This window comes from Squalius cephalus, assembly GCF_949319135.1.
Source record: "Squalius cephalus genome assembly, chromosome: 16".
NCBI lineage: Eukaryota > Metazoa > Chordata > Actinopteri > Cypriniformes > Leuciscidae > Squalius > Squalius cephalus.
In genome coordinates this window covers 1,883,158-1,889,586 of record NC_137137.1, presented here as the reverse complement: position 1 = coordinate 1,889,586, position 6,429 = coordinate 1,883,158, and positions in this window count along the sequence as shown.

Sequence of the window (6,429 nt, the reverse complement as noted above, 5' to 3'; positions counted from 1 at the left end):
TCTCTTGAGATTGAGTTGTTGAATCCACTTCAGATGGAAAAATCTCCATTTCTTTTGTGATTAATCCAGTGTCAAGTCTTGAGTGTTTATGGAAAGCTTCGGAGAAGTTAAAAAGGAATACATTCAGGGAGGTTATTTCAGGAACAGATGAAGACGGTAAGATGTTTTATCCAAAGTAAGTATTACAAGGACAATCCCAGCAATGTGTGGTTAAAGAGAGAGTTTATCCAAAACATTTTCCCAAACTGGGACATAGGAAGGACTTTGTTTCAATCCCGTTTGACTTTTTTCTGTAGAACACAAAAGTCACCGTTCACGTTCTTTGCATCATTTTCCACACAGTGAAGGTGAATGGTGACTGAGGCTGTCATTCATCTAAAGGACTTCTTTTGTGTTGCACTGAAAAGTTGAAGGGATTTGGAGTGACATTCCAGCAAGTAAATGAAGACAGAATTTACATTTTTGTCTTGATCAAAAGAATGTATATTTTTATAACTTGCAGTCAGACTGAACCAACAAAAGTAAGCCAAGAACTTAAACACCGTCACAATGCAATGTATACTTAAACACTCTTTTTCTAGTACCTTCCATCAGGTTTGTAAAAATTAATGATTCACTTTTATGGTGATTTCTGATCCTGATGGGACAGAACAAAGTACAGACCAAACCGAGATGTGCTTCATTACCACAGGGAAGTATCACTGTTTGATTTCTTCAACAGTATTTCATTGACTTTAATGAATATTGTGCACATAATGTGTTTCTCAGCATGTATAAATTAAATGTGTGTGTCTTGTTTCTGTTTCAGTGACGTACATCAGGAACACTAGAAGTTTCTGTGATGGACAACGACCAGGACGTCTTGAAGAGCATTAAACAGGAAGGAGATCATCAATCCGTAACTAAATTAAATCAGTGATATTTGCTTTACTGTTATTCTGTGGGAGATGTGTGTGTTTTCTGTGTTTTCTAGTTGACATTGAGCAGCTTCTGGAGCAGCTGTTGAAGAGATCGTCTGTCTCTCTCATGTTCGGCGAAAGATTTCTCACAAATATAAAGTACAAAAAAGCACAAGTGCACAAACCAGCTCAGACCACCCTCATGTGTCCCATCATCCTTTTCAGTCCCTCATTTACTCTCCATTATCACTGTCCTCAGTAAGATTCAGACCACTATCCAACAGAATCTGACATTACCGAAACAATCCTCGGTAACATTTTGTTTTACAGTGTCTTTGTTACATATATTACATGTACTTCCCATGGTAATAACAGTAAATTATGTGTAAAAATAAAGTGTAACCTAATCCTCAAGGAAAGATTGTTACAAAACACACTTCATTACTTATAAGCACAATATGACAGTCATAACTCATTAATTACAGATGTGTCCCACTATTATAAACCTGTAATACAGGTCTGTTCCTGAATTCCCCTGAGATCCCAGTACAATAACATCCCCTTTCCAGCCCAGTCACACTAACCAGTGTTTAATATCAGCAAACAGACAATCCAGCCTGTTTTAACACAATCACTTCATACGAAACACAAGTTTAATCCTGCTAGTGTTCTTATGCTTTACAAACATTCCAGCTGAAATGAGTCATGAACCAGCTGCACATTTGAATATGTTTTGAATAGACTGTATTTTACCATCCTTGTTCTTTTCTTAAATCCCATTTATATCATATTTTCTCACAAAAAGGATATAATTTTTAGGTGACAAGTAATTATACAGTAAAAATGTGTGTATTCTTTTGATTATTTATTTTAATGTTTGGAGGCTACATATTATGTAAAATCTAGGGTTTATTTATTCTCTTGCTTTTTTGTTTAAGTTTCACAAGCACCAGGTTTTTGTTTGTGTGTGTGTGTTTTTTTTTTAAGTTACTGTATTTGTAACTTAACAACAATGTTTGACCTCAGGCAGCGATGATTCCATTTCAATAAAACATCTACAGGAAATATGTTGCATATAAATCTGTCTAATGGCATATAAGGTGCTTGCTGAAGCGTATTGTTTAAAAAAAAAAATTTGAAGGTTTGGTGAATGAAAAACATATTCTGCATCTTTGCTAAAAAAGAACATAAATAATAAAGTGAAACGTTTCCTGTAAATTTTCTTTCTTCAATGAAAATGAAAGTAATTTTGTTGTTGGACTGGAATTTTCCTTCTGGAATTTTCTGGCCACCGCTGACGTTAAATCACCTGACACTGACATCACTGATGACTTTTCATTGGATGTTTTCTTCTGGCCAATAAAAATCCAACAAGTTTAGACGGAAGTTAGCCTATATATTGAGTGCCTCGTGTGCCTTGTGAGCCATTTTGCGTGGACCTCGAGAAGGAGAAGGAAGTCAAGTCAAGTCACCAAATCGTTTAAGGAAGCCTCTCGACAGATCGACTCTTCTTTATCTAAACCTACTTGAGTTATGGCACCTCTGCTCACCTCACCGGAATCAACCACCACAGTAAACCAGCCGGTTGGGTCTGCATGGCAGGTTTTTTCATCATTTTACGAGTATATTCCAGTTATAGAAGAGATCCGTTCAGCTGCCTCCGACTTTTATCAGCTCTGGTCAAATGGGTTCAACTGGATGCTTCTCGGGTCAGCTCTGTACCGAACTTCTTTAGTTATAATACGCATTGCTGAATCTATCCAGCATCAGTGAAGAAGAATCCGGTCGGTTGCCATTTTAACAGCAATAGAATCCGTCGGTGAGCACGACGAGGTCGAGGGCCGTGGGAGGACGGAGCGAGGCCAGTGGCTGATTGATAATGAGCAACACGTGTGCGACGCACAGGTCTCGCATCTCTCCAAAGGAACGGAAGCCTAAAAGGAGGAGCGACGACAGTGGTGATCGAGAGAGGAACAGGCCTGGACTTCTCTTGATCACCACTGTCGTCGCTCCTCCTTTTATGTTTCCGCTCCTCCGTGAGAGATGCGAGACCTGTGCATTGCGCACGTGTTGCTCATTTTCAATCAGCTACTGGCCTCGCTCTGTCCTCCCACGGCCCTCGACCTCGTCGTGCTCACCACATACACATACATAAACCAAAAAACAAATACATTTATTTGGAAACGGCCATTAGAAATTTCAGATCAATCGTACTAGGAAAAAGAAGTATGTGTCAGGGTTCTGTCACTTCTGTCTAGTTCAATTCTTGGTTTTGTGACAGAGCTCTGTCACGAACAGCTCGAGCCGTGCACTCACTTGTCTATGTGCCTTGTTATGTGTGCGGGGCGTGGTGTTTGGATCCCGGCAAGTCGGTCTAGTTTGGTTTTCGGTTCTGTGACGGGATTCAGACATCCATGCTCCGCGTGTTTGTTTTCTGTTGTGAGCGCACAGGATGAGCTTACGCTCGCTCTTGTGCACTCTGTCTTATCGTGTGAGCGTGCGGTTTCGAGTTCGCTCGTAACCGTGCACTCAGACAAAGACGAGACAAAACCGGAGCCCTCAGAGCCCTGACACATATTTCTTTTTCCTTGTACAATTGATCTGAAATTTCTAATTCAGGCTCCTTGCCCTGTCGGCTTCTCACAAGTCATCTGCCATACCGGCTGCGCCCAGCGCCCTGCAGTCCAAGGAGACACAAGAACCCGGTGGCAGTCGATTGCTATACTCACTGACCCAAAATTACTCTCCTCCAAGGCCCGGCTGTGCAGAGATAGTTTAGTTTGATCATACCAGATTGGTTCACTTCATCGACCTCAGAGAAGCACCAAGATACTCTCTTCCAAGGCCCGGACATGCAGAGATCGTTTCATCCAATGATCATAACATAATTTGAAAAATAAAAGATAAAATAGTTACTATTTTGAGTGTTTTTATGTACTCAAATTACTGAATGTGACACTTCTCTGGTGCGGTCCAGTTGTCAGCGGTCGTCTGGATGTCTTTATGGAAACTGGTATCAAAAACTACAGCCGTTTGAACAAACTTCAGTATCGCTGATGTTCAACAGAAGAGAAGATCCTTCAGTTTGCATCTATCATCTTCTAGAGCGAGGCCTATGAGGACTGTGATGGGACTGTTTTCCAGAAAGTTCTCTTGCTTGTCAGTTCTTGGGCCGTTCAGATTGACGTAAAAGGGAAAAGAAACTGCATTTCACTGCAAATATTTCCTTCACAATGGCTCTTACTGACATCTTGTCTCGTATTGAGACTACCTTCTTAACGATACGTTCAGTCAGTCTGCAGTTTCTTCTGTGATTTTAAGTCTGAATATTTAAGGAAAACTTTGTAAAAGGCAAAAAGGTAGGTTTAATGCATTCAGAGAACAGATGATATGATGGTAAGTAGAATAAGAAGGTAAGATGCTTTTATCCAAAGCAATTTGCAACTTTCTTCTGTGGAACAAAAGACCCCATTCAGCAAACCCAGATCCATCACTCACTATCACAGGGAAGTAACACCGTTTAATTTCTTTAACAGTATTTCATTGACTTTAATGAACATTTGGCCCATGATGTGTTTCTCAGCATGTATGAACGAGGTGTGTGTGTCTTGTTTCTGCTTCAGTGACGCAGCACATTATAGACGGGAAACTTCCAGAAGCTTCTGTGAGCCATCGACTGACACGTCACAAAACATCTTGAAGAGCTTTAAGCTGGAAGGAGATCGGCAGAGACCGTAACTAAACCCCTGAGAAAGCTAATCACTGATATTTGGTTTACTCTGTGGGATTTGTGTGTGTTTTCTGTGTTTTCTAGCTGGCATTGAGGAGCTTCTGGAGCATTTGATTGAAGAGTTCATCAGTTCTCTCTCGGGTCCAGCGGAAGATTTCTACTAGCACGAGTTTGACTTCAACATCACCAGTATCTCAGCATTATAAAGCACTTGAAACACTGAAATCAGTGCACAAAGACCATCATAAGATTATGGCATTATGTTTCCCATAATCAGTTCTATTCACTGTCCACAGTATAAGATTCAAACCATTATCCCAACAAAACAAATATAAAGACTGTGACAAAACACAGTTCAGTTCTACAAGCACTACATGACTCATGATGACAAACAGGTGTGTCCCACGGTGAACCTGTAACGCAGGTCTGCTTATGAATTCCCCTAAAATCCCCGTACAAAAAACATTCAAGCCCAGTCCATCATTTGATCCATCAGAAAACAGCTTCTCTCCTGTTTCAACACAAGCACTCCATACAAAACTCAAGTAATGTGCTAATATTTTATGAGTACTTCACTGAAAAAAATTATTCGTTGAAATACATTTTTTTTATTGTAAGTGGTTGCATTCAATTGATTTTATCTACATGTAAACAAATGCATTAAGTTGAACTAACATGTATTAAGTTCAACTTAATGCACTTGTTTAAATGTAGATCAAATCAATTGAATGCAACCACTTACGATAATTTTTTTTATTAATTTCAACAAATCCTTTTTTTCAGTGTTCCTGTAATCAGCAGTTTGATCATTGCTGGCCTCGTCTTCCTTTATATTATTTACCTCTTCCATTTCTGCCATCACTGAAATCACATTTGAGACTATTATCATTTTAACTGTGTAAAATTCCATCAAATTGAATTGAATAATCCTTACATATTATTCATATTATGAATTAAGAATTTTAAATGAGTTAAAAAAAAACTAGAGCTAATACAACATTTTGTATAAATCTTAATGGAACAAAGGAATGGATTGTTTAGTTTATGTGATACGTATTCATGAATTAAAAAGTTCAAATATGACTCATTCATTTCCCATTATGTGTCCCATTATGACAAACTTGTGTTACACGTCTCTTTATGAATTCCTCTGAGATCCCAGTACAAAAATATCCACTTTCCAGCCCAGTCACACTAACCAATGTTTAATATCAGTAAACAGACAATCCAGCCTGTTTTAACACAAGCACTTCATATAAAACACAAGTTTAATCTTGCTAGTGTTTTTATGCTTTAGGCTTCACAAACATTCCATGGAAAAATACTGTATGAGTCCTGAACCAGAGGAATGTTTTCATGTTTTGACAGGATCTGTGTTAACGCCCCCATTTGTAAAGCAGATGATAACAAAGGTAGGCTAAATGAGAAAGATTTCCTCATGAAAAGATTAATATTGTTGACAAGAAATTTTACATTTAATCATTATCAGACGCTTTTATCCAAAGTGACTTACAAATGAAGAGAGCAATAGAAGCAGTGAAACCGACCATAGGGCAACAGTATCCAGATGTCGTGACCAGTCCCAGTTAATCCAGCACAGCCTATAATTATAATAGATATAGAATAGAAAGTGTTAGTATTATTGAATCAAATGTTGGCGAAAAAGATGCGTCTTTAGCAGTTTCTTGTAAATGGCAAAATGGCTTTTCCCAGGAAACAAGACTAAATATCTTGTAATTTTTCTTATATAGAAAATGCATCTTGATTTAAGAATTTGTAGATATTTTGACTGGAAACAAG